The sequence below is a fragment of the Eschrichtius robustus genome, chromosome 18 (genome assembly GCF_028021215.1).
Source record: "Eschrichtius robustus isolate mEscRob2 chromosome 18, mEscRob2.pri, whole genome shotgun sequence".
Lineage (NCBI taxonomy): Eukaryota > Metazoa > Chordata > Mammalia > Artiodactyla > Eschrichtiidae > Eschrichtius > Eschrichtius robustus.
Window position 1 is genome coordinate 46,796,278 of NC_090841.1, and position 23,062 is coordinate 46,819,339.

Here is a 23,062-nt window from a genome sequence, read left to right on the forward strand (position 1 = left end):
TTATAATTCTCCAGTATATTTATGTTTTATAGTTGTATATATTTTCCTCCATGAGAAATATTTATTTCTGTCTGCTTCTGTTGCTTATTATTTTAACAAAAACATCACATTGCATTTGATAGTTTGTCTTCTTTAGAATAAGACATTTTTATTTGCAAAGGAGAAAGAAAATATTTTACCACCCCAAAGAGGCACAAATGAGTACATGCGTGTATGCACACACAACACACCACACACACCACACACCACACACACACACACACACATACACAGAAATCCAACTTTAGAAAATGCTCTGTACCTTTCAGCTCTATGTTGGTCTCCAAAATATTGAGGACAACAATTTTTAGAGATAAGAGGAAGAGCTTTCTCATATGAAGGAAACTTTCTTTGAGAAATTAATGGATTCTGCTTAAGTTCCAGTACTTGAGTTCTTGTAAACTATTGTTCATTTGGAAATCTAAATTGGCAAAAAGGAAAGATGTTTGAATTCTTTGTTCTCTCCTCTAATAGGATAATTTGAGATTAAAGATAAAATCTGGAGCCACGCAGTAAGAGAAAATCAAATGAAGAGAGAAAAATACCAATGTTCTAAAAATGTTAGAAGGGAAACCAATAAAATACATATATGTGTGTATATATATACTATATATACTTATATATGAAGGATGGAGAAATATTGAAGAAATAATGATGCTTGAGCCTAGATAGGAGTAAGTTAGATGATCCCAGTGGTATAAAATATAAAATATTATAAAAAATAAAAGACAAGACTCAATCCAGTTTTCTACAACATCGAGTTATGTGACACACAGGAGTTCAAATCCTGTGCAACCTGATTGCTTCACTGACTTCAAAAGTCCAACTATATTCTCTCTTAGTAAAGAATTGCAATTTTATTTTTTAAAATAACTGTCAAAGACCATTTTATATTTGTATCAAAATTTTGTAGGGTTATATATCTCATTAACACTATCCTGCTTACTATCTGTCATATTTTCATACTTCCTATTTTAAAATTTCGGCAGCTTTTTCTGGCTATGTAAAATTACCAGTGAGATGAAAGGGGTGATTTGTTCCAGATCAAATATTCATCAAAGCTATAATACTGCGCCGGGGGTGGGCGATGGATGACGAAAATAATATATTTGTTTTATCTCTGGCATCTGTCCTGGCTTTTTCTTCCCTGATACCCTGGTTATGGAGGTTGTGATGACTATGGTGGCTATAATAATTCTGGTTATGGGCATGATGGCTTTGATGATAGAATGAGAGATGGAAGAGGTATGGGAGTTCCAGGCTATTGTGGAGCTGCTGATGTAAGTTCAGATTTTCATGGTGGTCATATTGTATATATGAGATTACATTTTCGTTCAACTGAAAATGACATTGCTAATTTCTTCCCAGTACTAAATCCAATACAAGTTTATACTGATATTGGAGCTGATAGCAGAGCAACCAGAGAAGAAGATGTACAGTTTATGACACATGAAGTTGCAGTAGCTTGCCATGTCTAAAGATATGAATAACATACAACATCAATACATTGAATTCTTCTTGAATTCTAGTCCTGAGGTGGCTTTGGGAGGTTCTGGAATGGGATGCTATGGCAGAGATGGAATGTATAAAAAGGGAGATTATGTATCTATTGGGAGAATGGGAATGATGAACAATTTACAATGGAAGATACAGCATTCCTGATGGCTTAGGTGGTGGTGGATGCAGTGGAGGTTACCATGGGCAAGATGGCAGGAATGAGGTGAATGGTGTGTGATGTACCGAAGCATAACCACCAATGTACAGAGTTCTGACCACAGCATCTGGTCTACTAAGCTTTCTTACAGATTTAACTTCTTTTGTATTTTAGGAACTTTATACTGACTGAAGGAATATGTTTTCAAAATATTATTTGAAAAAGCAACAGATTGTGATGAAAAAAATTTTTCTGTAGGTTTTAATTATTGCATACTTTGACTTAAAAGTAAAATTTCATATTAAAAAAAATAAAAGAAGTATGTTGTATGGCCCTCATTACTTCTAAACTGAACTACTGTAAAAGCAGTCAAGAATATATATCTTAAAATTTGTTGATTTCCTACTGTATGTTCTATACTCTGAAAGGTACATTTACCTAGATGATCTCATTACTCTTCTGCAAGGTAGATATTAATAGCTCTAATAATGTGAACAAGAACGTAATAAGTCCTCTCTAAATACAATATTACTTTGCTGTTGCATTCATGGGTCTTCAGAACAGTTTCTTATCTATATCTCCAGTTTTAGTTTTATTTTAAAAATATTTTAAAATAATGCTGCAGCTGAAATAATTGCTTACCATTCCCCAAACAAGTCTCAGTAGAACACCTGCTCCAATAATCAATTTTACTTAAAACACTGGGGCCAAGTGAAAACTAATGTTTTCATCATATTATAATATATTAGTAATAAATTGTTGCTATATGCTATAAGTACATATTTATATATTATTAAATAATGCAAAATTGCACATATTTTTGAACTAAATAAGAAACTTCAAATAAATTTCTAGCTTCAGTTGACATTTTCTAGATAGATGAAGAAGAGTCGGGACATGGTTAATTGTTTACAAGACCTCTGCTTTCAGGCAGATGGAGTTGTGTGTTCCAGTTGCAGGATGTATGGTGTCACAGTTCTATCACTTCATATCTGTGCAATGGCACCTATATTTACACAACCTTATCTGCAGCACTGAGAATAACTTCTCATTCATAAGCGTTCTTTAAATACTACCTGAATGAATGAATACTTGAATGGAAAATGCTTATTTGATTAATATTGCTGTCCATTACTAGATTCTAAACTTCTTGAATGGAGTAGTAATGAATAGTAATGTTCACTGTTTTATTGCATTTCGGGGATTCAGTTGGAACTTGGCATATCAGGCACCATGTAAGTGAGAAAAAATATATACACATGCACACACTTACAGAGAAACACCTAGGTCTTTATCTTTTACCATGTTCATTTTTTGCTTTTAGAACAATGTCCAATATTTGTTTGTTAAAAGGCTGCAAGTTATCCTACTCCCTATATGGTTTATCATCCCACTAACGTAATTACCATCCAAGTAGGAAGCCCATTGTTTACTCATTTGACCCCATCATGCCCTGCGGAAAAGATATTTCAGGATATTGATTGATCTAAAAGCAAAATAAGTTCATAGCCAGTATGAATTCATCTAGAAGAATTTTCACATATTTGACATTTAACAGAATTATGATATACATTAAATCTTGATGAAATATATGTTTTCAACCTTCTCACAAGAGCACATGTAACAGAAAGTCTGTAATTAATATCTGAAAACTTTTGTCTACGTCCTGAATCTGCTACCATAAACTGTGTGTCCATGTGAGAATCACTTAAATTCTCTCATGCTGCTTCTACCTTTGAACTTGCAGAATATAATATTTGACCTACCAATGTATCTGGGTTGGTGTGAGGAAGAAATGAGATCAAGTGTGGTAAAATACTTTGTGAATTATAATGCACAGTGTCCATGTGCTGCTCTGTTACTTGGTGGTTCCTGGCTAGGCATGTTCCAGTCAGTTTGACCAGTTGTTCTAACAGATTTGAAAATCTGAGCTTCAAACAAAAGATACAAAGCTAAAATGGGTTGCTTTAGACATCTTTGCGTTTAGTCTTTCTAACGATTGACATATTATCTAATGTAACAATAGGAGCAAAGTCTCTCTTGGTCATCAACTCCAAAAGTTTTCATTCCATATAGAAAAGAGAAGCTTTCTCCAAAGGTGCTCTGCAATTCCTACTCACTACTATGCTAGATTAGTTAGCATAGATTCATGCTAACGATCAGTTGATCACATGCTTATATGAAGTCTCTTTTTGTATATTTGCTGCTGTTCTATAAAGGTTTCTACTATGAATGAAGATGTAATAACAAATTGTTATAACAAAATGTTAAAAACATTTTAAAGACATGTTTCGAAACCAAAAAATTACTATTGTGGTGATGACAGATTTTTTTTTTTTAGATTTATTTAATTTATTTATTTATTTATTTTTTGGCTGCATTGGGTCTTCGTTGCTGCACGCAGGCTTTCTCTAGTTGCGGCGAGCGGGGGCTACTCTTCATTGCGGTGCGAGGGCTTCTTATTGACATGGCTTCTCTTGTTGCCGAGCACAGGCTCTAGGCGTGCAGGCTTCAGTAGTTGTGGCATGTGGGCTTCAGTAGTTATGGCTTGCCAGCTCTAGAGCACAGGCTCAGTAGTTGTGGCGCACGGACTTAGTTGCTCTGCGGCATGTGGGATCTTCCCGGACCAGGGCACGAACTCGTGTCCCCTGTGTTGGCAGGTGGATTCTTAACCACTGCACCACCAGGGAAGCCCCAGATATTTTTAAGGTGCTTATTTCTTAGTTCATTAGAGTAATGCATATACTGGAGACTCTTAACTGCCTTTGAAAAATTAGGAACTTAAAAATATACAGATGGCAAGCCTCCATTTTTAAAAATAGCTTTGAGGTTGTACTCAGTTTTCTGTATTTTTTTACTGTTCCATAATTGATTCTGATGGCTTAGTGTCAAACACAGATTTTGTGTGTGCGTGCGTATTATTTGAAAATGATAATTATACATAAAACATTATTTTGATGCTTATTATTACAAATCTACTTTTGTAAAGCTTTTTCCCTTAGACAAATGAATTTGGAGAATGCAACATGCTAGCAAAAGGAGTAAATGTTTTAAATCCACAGAAGTATAAATGATTTGTAACTTTAAAAAATGACACATTTAAATTTTACTTCATGAAAATATAGTAACTTTATTTAGATGTATCAATAATATATTTAGGCCATCACATATCCTTTGACAAGCAGTTGGCCTGAGGTAGCAGTAGACATTAAAATATTTCAAGAACTTTTGTATCTCTCAGATATCAACCATTAATGGGTGGTTGAATATTTTACATATGCTATTTTAACTATCACAAAATAGACAGTAAAATTCAATTTAAAACATTAAAACTATCTTTCCCTACTAAATAAACCATAGGTGTCCCCTACACTTCTGACACTAATGTAATTATTATTAGCTTGCAATTCTTATCTGAGACAGTTATATAGATAAAGTAAGCCCTGAGTAACATTAAATCGGCCTATTTGACATTCCTATCAGTAATGACCCTTACATGGCTGTTTTGTTGTAGAATACGGTATGATTAAGTAATAGCAGGTGGGTCCTTACTGACATTAGTTATTTACAAGTCATTTATCCTTATTTTATCTGAGCTCTTTAGGTCATACATAATGAATATTTATTAACCTTTTGCAAATTCTCGAGATATATATATATATATGTATACATATATATATCTTAATATATATAAATATTTGTAGACTCCAGCTATCACAAAAAATACGTTACAATGAGGTTATTTCAGAAAATTAAAGTCTTTTATGTAACCACAAATAAGTTTCATTCAGAGACATTTTTCTCAAAATGTTATTTGAAAATTAGAGTTTTATCTATTGACAGAGTGGTTTTCTGAAAAAAGAAAATTTCTCCTTATCTAAGGAACATTTCCCATGCTCACACTGGAACAAACTTTAACATGTTACTTTTCTTATCAGTTTATAATTTGATTCCTCATTGTTCTTTATATGTAAAATGGAGCTACTAATATTCTCTTCTTGATTATTTTATAGTATTCTTGTAGTAATACTTTTAAATATAAAGGGGCATATGAAAACAGTTTGGAAATAAAATGTTTCTACTTTGAATTGGAAGATTAGAAGATTTTCATTGTAGAACTTGAAGCAATCACCCAGGAACTGGATTAGCAATTTTAACAGCTTCATTTTAACAGATATTGTTAGTGAATTCCCCCTTTTAATTAGGAGGTCTTAAGGTTGCAATTTAGTTTCCCTGCTTAGGGAGTTACAATTCAGACACAGGTTTTAGTTCTCACATGCGTATGACTGAGGTGAAGAGAAATGTCACACAGATTCCAAGTAAGGAGCTAGATTTGAGCACTGAAAGTCACACCCAGTTTGGGAGAAAAATTTCTGAAAAATTCCTTATTTGGAGTAACATAGGAGCTAATTCCTACGAAAACTCAGGAATCTGCACCTAAATAAATATTTTGGTTGTCCAGTGGTCTGGGGCATAACAACATATTCTGCATAAAAAGAGTTCTAAAATCTCAGTGGTGTACAACACACACATTTCTTTCTTGCACCCTGTGGAGTGGGTGTAATGTCTCTGTTTCAGGCTGTAGATCAGGCTCAGATCAGCTCTTCATAGCTTTCATTTCAGGACTAAAGCTGAAGAAGCAATCGTTATTTATGATGTTTTTATTTTTTAAGGTGCGGAGCAGGATAGCTAGAGGGCAAGGCAAACCAGGCAAGTCCATACAAGCACATTTAAAGTGAGCTTACCTTCCACTGGACAAAACAATTTACGTGGCCAAGCGCAAAGTCAACGAGCCTGGGAATTTTGGCAAGAGCGAAGGTAAAGAGAGAATTCTAAACACTACCACAATACCGTTATCCCCTCAAAGGTGAAAGACAAGTTGGTGCACTTGTATACTCCTAAGGACAAAGAAAAAGTCAAAATACTTGTGGTAAGTCTTTTAGGGTCTCAGAGGCAACATATACATTACATTTGATGTTATGACTTTAAAACAGTCTGAAATTGCCATCTTTCAGCAGGGTCATTGTTGAGAGAAAATTCTCTAGGAGTCTTTTGAATTTCTTTACTTCCTGTAAACAAGGCACTGACTGCCCTTTATTCCAGGATAATCTCTCAAAGGATTTTTGTATAGCAAACAATGTTGGAAGTTAGAGATACTCTCTCTTACATATATCTTATATTAATTTAAAATATCCTTCTTATTATTTATTACTTTTCAGAATTATATATGTCCAATCAAGCTTGTTAATTATGTTGTTCTTAACAGATCTTTTTGTCTGCTTGACCTATCAACTACTGAAGAGGGGTACATTAAAATTATCTATTCTGATGGTACATTTGTCTGTTTTTCCTTGTGATTATATCTCTTTTTGAGCTATGTGTTTTAAGGATACATCACTAGGTTCATAAAAGTTTAGAATTGTAATATCTTCCTGTTGAAATAAATGTTTTTATTCGTGACTTGTTTTATAATAATGCTCTTTTTATTAGCCTTTTGCGGCAAAACTTCTGCAGCCTCTGCTCACAAATTGACTCGTCCGGTTCTAAGTTTCTTGTTGGAAAGTGGTATAAACAAACACTGCAGGTGGCTCACAAAACCTCAGGCAGATATTTCTTTTATAGCTGAGGTCACAACAGTGACAATGTAATCCAGAAGTCTGAAGTTGTGATGATAGTTTCTTGATTCCCCAGATTTCAGAAGTGAGAGAGCTTGGAGCTCCTTTGGGAAGTCAATTCGGAGACATTGTTGTGGCAGTCATTCCCAGATTCTATACTATATCACCCAACAATTTTAAACACCTAATTAATCCCCTCTGTTAAATTTCTTTCTTTTTAAACTATCTAGAGTAGATTCTGTCACTGAAACTCACATAATACAGCAACTGGTAACACCACTCTAGTGATTGGAATCTGGGCTTGATGCCTGGTTGGTCTTGAAAACAGCATATTCATTTATTTCCAGGTAGAGTACCAGTAGTTTGTACATGAAAATTGCAAATAAGTTGCCTAAATTTTCCCTCTTGATTTCCCTTTGGCAGACCAAATGCATGCTGCCACACCACCTTGCTGAGAATGAAGAATGTAGTAAGACCATGAGAGTGAATGACTGTTTCATCCACTGGCAAGTTTAAAGCTGCTATAACAGGATAGGCTTTAAATCTTAAGTTCTTGACTAAAGGCGTAGTAGAAAGAAGGAAGTTTCTATGACTACCCTAAAAGACAATCAGAGCCAGACGCTCTGGGTTGAGAAATTAACAGCATATTCAGAGAGCCTTCTGTTATCTTAAATACTAATTGGAGCACACATTGGAAAAGAATTAAAGGCTGATATTGAGAATATTGGTAATTTAAAGGATTTATCTGATTCAGCTTGCCTTCAACCCCCCACCCCACCTGTCAGCGCCTGTAGGGCCTTCACCAGAGTCAGATGTCAGCGTGCCATGTCCCAGGGGACCCGACATTTACACATCATGAGAAACGCAAGATTATGCTAATATACATTGGCAAAAAATTTCAAAATATTGTGTAAGAGTCATTGATAGAATACAAGACCATAAAAGAAAACACATAGATTTGGATTGGTTGAATTTATTGATGTGAAAATATATGTCAGACCTCTATGCTGTCCAATAGAAATGTAATGTGAACTCTATATATGTAATTTGACTTTTCTAGTAGCCACGTAAAAAGTAAAAAACAATAGGGAAATGAATTTTAGTATTATGTTTTATCTATCCAATGTATACAAAATACTCTCATTTCCAAATAGAATCAATATAAAATATTAAACATATATTTTACATTGTTTTTACTACCTCTTCAAAATCCAGCATGATTTTCCACTTCCAGCATATCTCAATTCAAATGGTAAGTTTTCATCAGAAATATTTGATTTGTTTAAATATAATAAAACTTATAGTTGTGAAAGTAGAATCATATACCCCAAGATTTTCCAAATATACTTAAAAGTTTCATAACAGAATCAAATACCAAAATATTATTTTCCATTAGTATTTACATCAAATTTAACAAAAGTAGTTTATCATTATTGCAAGAATTGTTTTGACTTTGAAAGAAAAGCATATAATTTTCAAAATTACTTCTATCCAAGTTAAATAAATTCAATAATTCTTGTATCAAAATAACACTGTTATTGATTTGTATAACGAAAAATTTTAATTTCAATATAAATCTGTGTACCAGCCTAGCTAAGACACAAATAAGCTCTTCCTTTTCTTAGAACTTTAAATTTAACTTGTTCATGAGCAGTATGATGTTGGTGAAATATGTAAAGCACACTGCCCTTTTTTCTTTGATGATTCAGTATATAGAAAGCATTTCTTTTGTTCCAAGAAAATCTTGACTTGTAATGAACAGTACAATAAATCACAGTACATTTTTAATAGGTTTTAAAAGCTCTATTTTTTTCTTCCCCTTTGCTTTCTTTTTCCAAGAGGAAAGAGAAGAGAAAAAATGGTGCAATTTGTAGTGACTGGCAAAAACCTCCATATATTCACACAATTTTATTTTTATTTTTAAATAAGTTATTTAATTTAATAAAATAAGTTCTATTTTTAAATTTGCAATGATAATTTTAAAAGCTTTCATGTGAGAATCTTCTCTTCAAGTGAAAGATCGGGGAAAAAAGTGAGATAGGGGATAACCAAGCTGTCTCAAAATGAAGAGATGTCTCAGTCAAAAACTAATATTACCCAGCAGAACTTCTATAAGTGTTCAAAAGTCTAGCATTTTTTACTTAAGGAGTTGGGATCCAGTCAACAAGTCCCAAATCAGTCCTTCTATATTAGAAAGAGACAAAGGGAGAGTCTAATGAGATTAAACTCATAGCCACAGAGATGATGAGAGCCAGAGACCTAGGTCTGTAAGCAGCAACTCCCTTTGTTTCACGTTGAATACCCTCATCTAGTTATTAGTTCTTCCTCCAGTAATCTGTCAAACAATGAGGGACTGGAGTTTTAAAAGGTGCATGGCCACAGAAAGCGAGCTAGTGCTGAGCCAGTGAAAAGGTGAGATAATGAGATTGACATTGCTGACATCGAAAACCTGGTGAGAGAAAGATTAGTTTACAGTCAAATTACTCTCATATTCACTTACAGCCAAATAAGTAAAGAGGCCACCTGTATTTTCCCCACGTGTAATGGCACGGAGACGATTATCATAAACACATGTTTTAGGCAGAAAGGCATCCAGTGGAAGTTGCTAGACATACGGGTTGTTTGAGGCTAGGCAAGATTCTCCTAAATGAATGATTTACCCATAGTAATGACGCTAAGTCATTATTGAGTTTCAGTTTATATCTATTTTCATTTTTTCCAATCTGTTGCAGTGCAATTGAAGTGGCGGTATATTGTGTTGTTGTTCTAAAATATTGTTTTAAGTACATAATTCTACTCCATTTGTGCCAGGAAAATGCCCAAACACCTTCATTAGAAATAAAGCAAATCTGTTCAACAGTACTCTGAACAGGCACTATATGCTTTATTGAACAGAAAAGCTTTAACAAACCTTATCTTGTACAATATTCATTCTGCCTATGTCTGTTTATGTTCTCAAACTTTCTGAAAATGTGGGCGCAACAACAAAGTAGTGTTTAGCTACGCTCCTCTCTTGGCCAGGTGGTTGATTGCATGGTTAGGCATCTTTTTTGCAGGTGGTATACAAAATCATATACACCAGCTGCTCAGCCTACTGAGTGATACTTTGCCAAATGACACAGCCCCAGCCATACATAACAACATATAATGATGCTACACTGATATCTTCACTAGATTCATTTAGCTCTGAAAAGAATTCTCTAAGAAAGACATTTCTGTGCCTTCATTTCTGTTTCATGCTGGGTAATGTTGGCAAGAATTATTCATGGCACATGTGAACAATTCAAAAAAAAATATTGTAAAAAAACAACAAGGCAGCTTTGCAGAGGTGCGCTATCCGCTTGATGACTTGGCATGCTGCCCCTGGTGCTTGGCATGGCACCCTGGCGGCTGGCACAAGGGATGCTATATATCCCTGCCATTGGGCCTCTGCTACGCTACTTGCTGTGCACGATCAATATCGACCAACTGCATAAACAACCGGATGAACCTTGTATCTGAGGGATAGCAAATAGCATTTGAATCATTTTACATAAATCTGAAAATGTAATCGCGGTTGACATTCCTATTAGTATTATATCTGAGCACGATGATCATAATTGAGTAACATTAAATTTAATTTATTGAACAGCAGTCCACTGCCCGCTTTACTGTGACTATGATCTGTGTAATGAAACCAGCAGTACGAAAAATTCTCTCAGTTTGTACACTTCCTGGACAGCAGCCAAAGTATTTATTGCTATTTATGCAATTAATGGCTATATTGATTCTTTTTTTCCCCTAGTAAATAGTAAAGTTGTGCTATGTTTTCTTAGCTCTTCAAGGTTTGTTTCAGCTGTAATTAATGTGACTAGAAGAATAATACTCAATTGTTCTTAGTAACTGGTTTTCGTGTCTGCAACATTTGCAACTTACACATTGGTTTCTGGTTTGAGATGATTAAATTGATAGTGGCTCTATTGCCAAAATAGTCCCATATGCTGAAGTATGATTTATTAATGTTCAAAAATCAGAAGGTAAAACTTCACTAGCCAAAAGGCTGTGGTGGTTAATCATCTGTTCTTCCAGCTAATTCCATAATCCTCAATGTGACAATCAATTCATCATGCTGAAATAGTAAATTCATATAAATCATATTTCCAAGTTCTACATGCAGTCAATAAAATACATTGCATATTTCCCATAAATTACATGATATAATGTTAGTTTATTTTTCAAATTAAAAACTTTAACTACCCTATGTCTTTATCCATTGTGCCTATAAAGTAATGAGCCTCATATTGACATATCTAGAAAATCACAGCATGCACAGGAAAGAAGGTTTGAAGTCTTCTGACTTGAGAAGAATTCATAGGAATAATAGACACTCCATCTCCTCTAAGATAGCCAAATGTTTGAATATCATTTCCTACTTTGTTCTCATTCCTTACTGGCTAGAATTCAAATATCTTTCTTAGTATATTTTCCAACTTGGAAGAGGGAGTTATAAGGAGGAAGATCAGAATTAGCATCCTTTTGCATATGCTTGCTACTGAAGCAATTAGAATAATCTGCATCCCAGTGTGCATGCGCTTGTATTTTTCTTTTCTTTCAGTCCCACCCATCGCCCTAATATCAGGGGGTTAGAGTGAACACTTTACAACTCCTCTCTTTCTTTTTAAACTTCTTCTCTAAAATCTATTTAGTGTCCATAATAAGAACTTAAATATGGTAATATAGAGTTCCAAGCCACCTTAGTTGGTCACATGATTCATAACCATGGTTTCTTTCTCTACGTAACAGAATTGTGGAGAGAAGAGACTTTTTCTACATTTCGTAGATACAATCCTTAAATTCTTAAATATGAAGTTTGGATGAGTCAGTCTAAATTTACTCTATTTTATAAATCAAAATAAATGTATTAAATTATGCAGCATTTCAGAACACTGAGTTCTCCCTACAGGAGGATCTGTCCAAACATACTTCGGGCTAGGAAGTTCAGCAGGAAGAACATGATATTAATGAGAATAGTCTGAATGTGTGTTTATTCCCCTCCTTTTTCTGTTTTCTGTCTGCTATTTCTGATAAACCCGCTGTAGTATCGTACTTTGCTTTTGAATTTTAGATCAACTATCATCCTTCTAAACACAGCACATCACTTGAGTGATCTGACCCTAATTCATCATCTACTTCAATGTCCTGGTGGTCCTTGGGTCTGACACGTAATTCTTCTTGTTGGGAGGAGAGCCCGTGACTCAGTTTCTGCCAAGTTCCTTTATGAAAAAAGCAATGCAGCACCTGCCATACATAGTCTGATTTTGTTGAAAATAAAAAGAAGGAAGACATTTCAGAGTCATATGTGGAATCGTGAGTATAATTAACATATTTTGTGGTAGCACATTGCCATTCAACAAGTTGTGCCTTTCTTGAAATGTAATTACTAATACTTTATAAGAGAAATAACATTTTTTTCTGGAAAAGGACATTTGTCTGGAAGTTAGACTACCTTTAAGGCTCAAAAACATTCTGTTGCAAGGGTAACATTTAGTTCAGTCTATTTCTACACTGTATAAAAACTGGGAAAAGAAGACGGTTTAGGGGCAAAAACCAGGCACAGACTGACAGACCAGAGCTGAAGCACTTGATGTGCACACTGGGATACAGGCTCTAACTTCATAAGGAGTAGAAGGATGGAGACATTCTATCTTAGCTTGAGATGTAGCATAAGCTGATTCATAGTATCACTGAGCTAGAAAAGGCCAGGAACACAAACTCCTTATCACAGGATGGACTAACTCTACAACACTGCATGTTGTAAAGCAGTATCAGAGCTGGGGTGGAACCATTCCCCCCCATTCACAGATTCCTGCTCTTCTGGGCAGGCAAGGTTTTCATAATTATGATTTCCTGTGAATATGGGTAAGAAAGGCTAGGATATGCATATCTGAACCTCTTTCTTGTTCACAACATTTCAGTGGCTCCTGATAACATTAATCCTGAAAAATAAAGATCTGGGATTTCAATCATAGCACAAAGTAGGGGGAGGGAATGGAGCCACATTGGAGCCTGGGTTCTATATTTTACCAGAAATAAGTTAATGTTATTCTGAAATAAATTGTGATAATGTAATACACATATTGTAATTGCTAGAGGAACCACTAAAAATTAAGTCAAAATTATGTAGTTAAAATAATCAACAGAAGAATAAATTATTACAATAAAAAGATTTAATAACAAAATAAGGCAATAGAGAAGCTAAGAGGAAAAACAAAGATGCAGAACAAATTGAAAACAAATACTAAAATGGTAGATGTAAATTCAACAATATAAATTAACTAAAAAGAGAGATTTCCAGATCAGATAAAAACCAAGACTCAACTATATGATGTTTGCAAAATACATACCATAGATTCAGAAGCACCAGTAAGTTGAAAGTAAAAAGGATGGCTAGATATAGAGATAGAGATAGATATGTAATATATAGCCAAGAACGTCCATAGTAGACCTGGAGTCGCTATATTAATATGGGATAAAATAGACTTTAGGACAAGAAATATTACTATAGATAAAGAGTGACATTTCATAATGACAAAAGGATAAACCCATGAAGAACATATAGATGTTTATGCACCTAACGACTGAGCCCAAAATATTTGAAGCAAAAGCTGATAGAATTGAAAGTAGAAATAGGAAATTCATCAATATTCCTCACTCTAAATAGTTTAGAAAACACCTAGACAAAACTAGGCAAAAATCAGCAAGGATATAGAAGACTGAACAACATTATTAACCAAATTGATAAACTATAAAAACTGATATTTTAAAACAATTCACCCAAAGACTGCAGGATATAAATTCTTGTAATTGTGTATGACATATTCAACTGGATGGCTTACGTGTTGGACAACACAACAAGTGTGGATATATCTTAAAAGACTGAAATTGTATAAAATATGTTTTACCAACCAGAATTAAATTAAACAGATTCTACAAAAGGAGAAAGTAAGTAAAATCCAGTATTCTACTTTAACTTTTCCCCAAAACCTATATTTCTGATTAAATTACAAGCCAATTTGCTGAAAGTGGATGTTTATTTCACCTTAAGGAGGTATTACAGGGAGAAGCTAAAATGGTAGGCTGGTTAGAAAAGAGAAGCAATTTTTATGTAGAGTAATGTGGGAAGACTCAGTGGCATAATTTTGAAATTTGAGGCTCCAAGGACTATTGTGCCAACACTACTCACCTAAACTTCTGCACCCAGAATTGTTCTTTATGTGCGCTTTGCCTCTTTGCAAGTCTCTAAATTCCACAGGGAACATTGACCTATACAATAAGATTTTTGATTGGAATAACTATAAATTAAGGAGAAAAGTTTGTCTCTAATTAGTGGTTGAGGTTCCATTGACTTACATGTACCTTATATATAATGTTAGAAATGCAAAAGATTTTTCTAAAGATCTAATATATATAAAAAAATATTTCAAAGATTTTTGATTAATTATTATTTAATATAGATGACTATACTGAAATTGGAAATCAGGAAGCTGTTAGACAGATGTTGAGTATTTGCAAATATTAAATAATAAAATATGTACATGTGAGGAAAAATGTAATGCAGCAGGCCTGTTTTATTCTGTTCTTGCTTATCCCTGTAGCCATGGTGATCACACTTAGTCAAACTCTGAGAAGTAGTCAACTGGAATTTTCCTGTAGTTACTGGCGGATTATGCTATTCTATTTACCCAAAGTGGTACATCAAGATGGACCAGGTTGTTAGCTGTTCAGAGTGAACATTAAGATTCAGGGCTGTGCTTGTGATGCCTGGACTGGGGTTTACACCATGGCTGGTCACATGGTAGGTAGGTGACCAGTTCCTTTTAAGAAATTTGAACCCAAAGACTAAGCAGGCTTTCTTGGGCAAGGACAGCTCACACAATTCCTTGCATTTTGATGGTGGAGAAAAAGATACATCTTTGGAGGAAGGACAAGAAAGCCCGTGTTTGACTACTTCAGTCTTTGCCTATATATCTTTTCCTGGATGTTCCTTTATTGTATCTTTTCTATAATAAATATGAGTTATGAGTATTATTATTATTTTGAGTATTATTATTTTGAGTATTATTGTTATTTTGAGTAACATAAGTTTTACAAGCTAGTGGGGCCATGGGACCACTGAGACAGTAAATTTCATAATTTCATAAATTGTTTATTATAATTAGAGTGATATCGTAGAATATATATACTTCATAGAATTATTCCTATTTAATTTTTCTTTCAAAACCATTAAAACACTCATATGACATACTTAGAGTAGCTGAATTCACAGATACAGAAAGTAGGATGGGGGTTGCCAGGGACTGGGGAGAGGGGGGTCACAGGGAGTTGTTGTAAAGTGGATACAGAGTTTCAGTTTTGCAAGACAAAAGAAGTTCTATGGATATATGGTGGCAACAGTTGCACAGCAATGTGAATATACTTAATGCCACTGATATGTATGCTGAAAAATGGTTATAATGGTAAATTTCATGTAATCTATATTTTATCACAATTTTAAAAAATATTTTATAATTTAAGAATTAACAATATTTTAATATCATAATGCTTAACATTGGTTGGAGTCACTGAATAAATATCTTTTCTTTCCTGTATTTAATCACTTTTACTTCAATTCCAATGACTGATTAGCTAAGGTCCCATATGTTAATTAATGTGTTTGAATAATTAAAACTTTCCAAGAATGAATAGTCCACCCTTTCTCAGTCCTACTCTGTCTCCCCTATTTCAGGCCTACATCTACTTCCTGAGGATGCTTTCTAACTGCCCCCTACATCACATGTCCCTATGAGACCAGAGGGTCTGGTTAAGTCCATGTCCCTTTCTTGTTTAAATATCTCCTTTGACTCCTCAAAGCCAAAGTAATCTATTCTAATCCCCATAGTTTAGTCTTCAAAACTCATTATTATCTGGCCTCATGTTACTATTTTTTCCTTCTGTGAAATATTCTATTTCCAGTCCTGAACTTCTCACTGTTAACCAAGCATGCTATTCTCAATTTATGCCTCCAAGACTTCCTCTGAATCTCTGTAGAGAATTAATTTTTCCCTATTTAATGATGTGAGAGAAGATAATATTTGGCAGTGTACATTAATGTACCAGACCTGCTTCAATTGTCACCTCCTCTGTGAAGCCCTCTCTACACTAGTTTCTTCCAGAATTAGCACAGATTTGCACACTATCTTCCAAAAGCTTGTGATCTATTCTTCCTTTAAAGTACTATAACAGCTGCATGATTATTCTCAGTTTTTTTTTTCTTTAACCTTACAAAAGGAGGATTATTCTTTTCCACCAGGTTGTTGTTAGTCTTGGTCATGTTATTTGGTCTGGCCAGTAAAATATAAGTGGAATTGACATGTATCCCTTCCAGGCAGAAAATTTAAAGTCAAAAATATTCCACAGAGAGGCTGTTCCTTTAGCTCAAGTTCCATAGTGAAAATGACGTAGAGGAAAACCACAGCCTTAGTTGTGGAGAGTACAGCCTTAGTTGTTATAAACCACTACGATTTGGGGGCCATTTGTTATGACTTAGATACAAGTCTTATCAATGTTCTGTTTTATGTATTTGTTTATATGGCCGGCTTTTCACACTAAACCGTGAGCTTCAGAGTATCGGAAATTGTTTTTTATTTTTGTTATTTCAGTGCCTAGCACTTTGTTCATAGATATTAAATACATTTTTTTTTTGTATGAGTGGACAAATAGATGAAAGAAGGGATAAAGCTTTGGAGTGACTTCAGTCATTAGTGTTCCATTCAATTATGTGGAGTTACTTTTCACTGCATCAGAAATGTTGCTTACTCAGTATTCATATATATGAGTGTTTTCATCAACTGGTTTGTTGGGTTAATGATTTGGTCATTCCTTGAAGAGACAGTGATTTAACCTAATAGAGATCAAAGCTACTGATGTTGCCTGAATTTAGATTAGATAAGTATTGTACCTTTCTAGTGTGTGTTTCACCATTTTGTTTATGGAGTGTGAAATATATAGCCTTGTGCTGTTTCTGCACCCTTCAGCCATGCATAGCCAACAATATACTGTACGCCCCATTTCTGCTAACCTTGGCAAATTAGCAGAGGTATTTGGGTAATCAGGCAGTTGAGTGTTTGTGTATTTTATCACTTTTTATGAAAAGGGAAATGTGTTAAGGAGGATTAAACAGAAGGATAACTATAAGTGGCTTGTATCTAGAAAATTGCTGTGGTAAAAAGAAAAAAAATAAAAGTGATGTCAATTACTTTATTAAAATATTGAATTTCATTCATAAGATGATAGGACAAAACCAAAATTTTACAGGTTTTGTTTTTTTTTTTTTGTCATTGAGAGAGAAGAGAAATATTTGTTTCCCTTTTGTCTTTTATTTTTGAGAGCACTGGACCACATTTAATTCCCTGTGACTAGTTATCTGTATTTTTTTAGCTAAGATTGCAGTCCTTTGAGAACAAAGTTGACAGTTTTGAGCTGACAAAGAATCATTATAATCAGTGCTGAAGATATGAAATCACAATGAGAAAGAATTCATGTTTACAGTAGAAGGGACCACACACTGTGATAGTTTGCATTAGAAACTCAGCAGGTGTAGTATGCAAAACTGAATCACAGTAGAGGGTTGGAAGACCTCATGATATGAAAAGGTCATTTTTGTTCAGGCAACTGTCTACTGTGTTAACATGAAAATAAAATATTTCTGTCAAACTCTGTAGAAGACAACAAATTGTATATCCATGAGCTCAAAGTTTCCATAGTGTTTGTGCAAAATTATATTAATTATTTACCTTAATATTAACATCATTTGAGTGCTAGATACAAAAGAAGTTGATGAAAAGCATTATAGATGACATTACATATGTGTAAGAAAGAAAAGAATAAATTATAAACGGTAAATCTTAAGAATATATAAGAAAACAAAATCACTCAAGCATTCTTCAATTGTGAAGGGGTGGACCGGGCTATAGATATGAAGGTGTGACAAAGTTTAAAAGAGAGTAAAGCCCTATGTTCAAGTAATAACAACTCACCATAACCATTAGGATGTATCGAATGTAATGGCATCATTTAAATTCTACTCTTCTTACCTGGCAAAGGGAAAGAGGTTGTGTAAGGAAATTTAGACTAGTTGTTCCTAAAAAAAAAATCATCAAGTAAATGAATTGTCATTCTGTTTGAAAGTTGAGTAATATTTCTTTTTTTAAATTTTTATTTTATATTGAAATGCAGTTGAGTAACAATGCCGTATTAGTTTCAGGTGTACAGCAAAGTGATCAGTTATTCATATACATGTATCTATTCTTTTTTAAATTCTTTTCCCATTTAGGTTATTACAGAATATTGAGCAGAGTTCCCTGTGCTATACAATAGGTCCTTGTTGGTTATCTACTTTAAATATAGCAGTAATATTTTTCTTCTTGTCTTTCACTCATTCATTGTTCATCAATGATTTATAAAAGACTTGCTATACCCAGGCACTAGAGAATCATGGAGGTATAGAGCATGATCTCTCCTTCTGAGGAACTGACAGACTAAGGAAAGGGATGAACATATAAACATAACTACAGCAATGTCATTAGAGACATAGGAGCCACGAAGAAGAGATCACCTAACTCTGCCGGAGCCGCCAAAGATTCACAGAGGTGCTGGCATTAGAGTGGAGGACTTTTCTGTGGGTCCTTGCTCACCAGGTAAAGAAATGGGTCGTTTACAGCTGAGAGAACATTACATAAAATGCATCGAGAAAGCAGTAAGCAGTTTATCGAAACTGGCTTTTAGAGTGTGTGTGGAAATGGCTACATGGAAACAGAAGAGTAGGTGGAAGCCAGATGACAATTTTTATTCTGTTCAATGAAAAGTCATGGTAGGGTATTAAGCAGGGAAGCGATATTAACAGGTTTTCCATTTTTAAGAATTTGAAAGATTTTTCAGAGGAAACTAAAAATTGGAGGTAAAAAGAGCGCCGGAAACCTCATACTCTCTTTTTCTCCACTGCTAACATTTTCAGTCTTGAAAGTACTTCAGAAATATTCCTTTTAAAGTTCAGTTGCCTAACAACAGCTTGAAAGTATTATTATTCTTTCACTAACATATCCTGTGCAATAATGATTCAAGCCAAGGTAAAACAAATAGTGAAATATCCAGTACTAACCTTTTGGGAAGGTTGGTAATTTCCAGGTAACTAAAGTCCAAAAAACACCACCAGTGCATAGCTTAGATTATCTGTAAGATACTTAAGATGCCGGTCTCAGTAGAAAGATGAAGAGGTATAGTGAGAAATGGCCTTGAATTATTCCTGGGCCATTCTAATTCTTTAGCCCACTGTCCCTAAAAAACTACATGTTATCCTGTAGTGTTGGACACTCAGGGATCTTTTGCCATCTTTCCTCTTGAACCAGTTGCTTTGGATCAGTTTTTAAATCAAATTCCCAGCTTTGTTAACTCTTATTATTTTAGGTGGACTACAAAGTCCATTTAAAAAGGCTCCACAGGCCAAATGATGTCCTTCAATATTTGTAAGATTATTCTAGTGCTGCTTTTACCTCTTTTACCCATTAGTGAGTCTAAGTTCTCAGTCTAGCTGCATTTCTGAAAATTACAATATCCACTTAGATACCAAACCCTGCACGCTCCTCAACCCTACCTCTTGAGTATCAGATTATTTACTCTCCTGGGCCAATGCTGTATGTCCCTATTCAATAATTTGGCACATAATACTTTTTTCCAGATTAAAAATCTAATAAAAAAATTTGAAGATTTTCACAACTTGCTGGGGGAAAATTTACGAGCAAGAGAAAATATAAACACTTCTTATAGTAATAACACAATTATTAAGATTTGACAGTTTTAACCATATGGAAGACATTAATGAAAATTATCAATGGAAATCACAAATTCACTTTTCAAACTTCTCCTTTCTTGTAGTTTTCAGTTTGACGCCGTTCCTTAATCCATTCCCAAACATTCAGTTAAAGCATTAACACATTACAGTAAAGTGAAGAACCGCATTAATTTCAACTTTCTGTTTTTCTCTCTCTTAATGAAAGTGAATTCAGTTTTATTTAATGAGAAATTAATACTTTTACCATATTCAAAACTAGTTTGAAGTTCTTATAAAGCGCACTTTCTAATATTCAAGCAGATTTTTAAAAAGACAATTGATCTATGGCTTCATTAGATAATTCCAAGATCAGTATATTTGAACTGGAAATATGGTTGAAAAGGAGACACAGTATGGCTGCCTGCTTTTATTAACATATGTGAATTTCATACTTTTTTTCATTCCTTCATTCAACATCCATTTGACACTCAGGAGTCAAACATTATGCCAGGTACTTCTTGAGAGAGTTCACTCTAGTAAAGAAAGATACAGATGAACACAAATACCTCTAATAAAATCTTATAGGTGAATACTAGGATATTGTGGGAGCACCGTTAGTTCTTTTTTCCATATAGTCTAATAGGAAATAAAAGCTTAAAAATAACTAGAAAATAAATTATTACACTTGTGGTAATACCAAAAGGAGAAATACAAAGTATTAGTAAATCATTTTAAAGAGAACCAATTAAATAATGTATAAGTTGCATTGTATAATTCACAACAAAATTTTGTGTATAACATCTCTCTTTTTTTCCTAATTGTTGATACTCTTAAGTGTCAGATGCTCTATGACCTAACAATCACTGGTGTAGGTGTTAATAATCATTATCCCATTTCATTCCTATTGCAGATCTCTGAGGCAGCCATTACTATAGCCGTGTTACTGATGACCAAATGAAAGATTAGAAAAATTAAACAATTTGTGAAAATTCACTTAAGTATTGGTATTAAGACAGAGATCCAAATCCAAAATTATCTGACTCCAAACCTCATTCTCTTCCCACTGATTGTAAAGTGAACAAGGTAGAGATTATTCTTCTTCTATTTACAAAGGAGGAAACAGATTTAGACTAATTAATTTGTCCAAAGTAAATTAGAAGGTATGTATGAAACCTGGCTTTCTGACTTAGCATTTAAAGACTTTTCATTTCAACTCATCAGCTCTACTGATTTTTCTGTGTTGTATGTTAGCATTTTAAGTAAACTAATGAGGTGAATAAAACTTGACATACATTTTCTTACTTAGTTTACCTGAATGCAAAGTAATGAAATTTCCTAGCATTTAATTTATTTATCACATATGCACATTTGAAAATTTCCACTCTACTTCTATAGAACAAATGAACAGAACTAAGAACAACTCCCTTACTCACAAAAATGAATAATTAATAATCAGTTTTTATTCATAACACTTCACAATTGATACCAAGCTATCATGAAACCACTTTCCAATAACTGATTTATTTTCAAACCCAAGTTATTGGGTTTCATGAAGAGCAAATGGAGTTTTAACCTAGATTTAAAATTTTTGAAAATCGGAAGTCAGAGCGCAGTAGAACTAGGTGGGTATCCATATGAAGGGTCAGCCTGCTGAGGGATATCAGAGCCCAAGAAGAGTAAAAGGCATGCCCACAGGGGGACATGGTCTGGAGTGCTGGTGCCCAAGGGGTGTTAGAAGAGTGTCCTCACAGCTGGAAGACCCAGGTCAGAATCCAAGAACAGTAATGAGAACATGTACTGAAGAGCTATGGTGGCATTTAAATAAATAATGATAGTAATGATTGTAACCTTTGAATTGAAAAAGGAAACCTAAAGTCCACTCTTAACAATAAATAAATAAATGAATAAATTGAAAATTTGCTGACAGATGTGATAATTGCATAGTTCTAAGTACTCCTTACAAAACTGTTATGAATTACCAAAGGAACAATAGTAAATTCACAGTTCGAGAAGCCTGGAGGACAGTACCATACTCAGTCAGAGTGAATATCATCAGTAGTGGCGAAAATCAAAATCATTCTCCATCTGATAAATGCAATGGGAAGAACCATCGTATCACTTCTGTGGTATTCTGTCAAATGCACTGTACCTAAACCTAATCATGTGGACATTTAAGACAAACCCACATTGAAGGGCATTCTAATCTGCCTGCAATATTCAAAAGTGTTTTAGGTCATGAAAGTCAGTAGAAGACTGAGCAACTTACAAAATAAAGTCAACTAAAGATATATGGCAGTTAAATGGAGCATGTGATTTTGAATTTTATTAGGTTTCATCTGCTGCCATATAAACTACCACAAACTTAGTGGCTTAGAGCGCCTTAAATTTGTTATCTTCTATAGGTCAGAATTCCAACACAGGTTCATCCCAGCCAAAGTCAAGGTATTGGCAATGCTTTTTCCTTTTTGAAGGCTCTAGGGGAGGATCCAGTTCCTTGTTCATTCAGTTGTTGGCAGAATGTAGTTCCTTACACACAGCCGCCTACATCTCAGAATCAGCAACTGGTTGTGGTCAAAGTTAAATCCTTCTCCTGCTGCCATCTCTTACTCTCTGACCACAGCTGGAAAAGGTTCTCCACTGTTAAGGATTCGTGAGATTAGGTTGAGTTTACCTGGGTCGTTCAGGTTAATATTCTTGTTGTAGGGAAAATTGAGGAGAGAGAGGATGGTCATGTCCCAGGTCTTGGGCGAGTCCCTAGGATGGGCCATGTCAAGTGAGGGTCCTTGGCTTTGCACAGGGAAGAATTCAAGAGCAAGTCATAGTAAAGTGAAAGCAGGTTTATTTAGAGAGATACACATTCTATAGACAGAGTGTGGGCTATCTGGGAAGGCAAGAGGCAGCCCCAGGGCA

General features: G+C 34.4%; 1 pseudogene; it reads left to right on the forward strand.

Moving 5' to 3' along the window:
* The first annotated feature begins 1,202 nt into the window (after window positions 1-1,202).
* LOC137751867 (heterogeneous nuclear ribonucleoprotein H3 pseudogene) lies at window positions 1,203-1,774 on the forward strand (annotated as a pseudogene).
* The last annotated feature ends 21,288 nt before the right edge of the window (window positions 1,775-23,062 follow it).